Raw genomic sequence first — 265 nt, 5'->3', positions numbered from 1 at the left:
CCTGGTGTTAAGTTTGTCGTTTTGTTGCTTATACACATTGACATAGACCGATCAGCAGCACGAATGTCTTATCTATTTTCTTTTGGCTTTTAATGACTCGTAGAATTACGTTCACAAAGTTCTTCCCCAGAGGGTCCAAACTACACACATTGGTAGGGGTTGTGGGACGGTGCCGTTTTTAAACATGGGTCAGGAATCTTTTTACAGGACTAATGTCCGGGCCTTTGGGGCATTATTCCAGGAGCTTAAACAGTAAGGATAAACC

The sequence above is a fragment of the Fundulus heteroclitus genome, chromosome 17, assembly GCF_011125445.2.
Source record: "Fundulus heteroclitus isolate FHET01 chromosome 17, MU-UCD_Fhet_4.1, whole genome shotgun sequence".
Lineage (NCBI taxonomy): Eukaryota > Metazoa > Chordata > Actinopteri > Cyprinodontiformes > Fundulidae > Fundulus > Fundulus heteroclitus.
Note: the sequence above shows the minus strand (reverse complement) of the source record.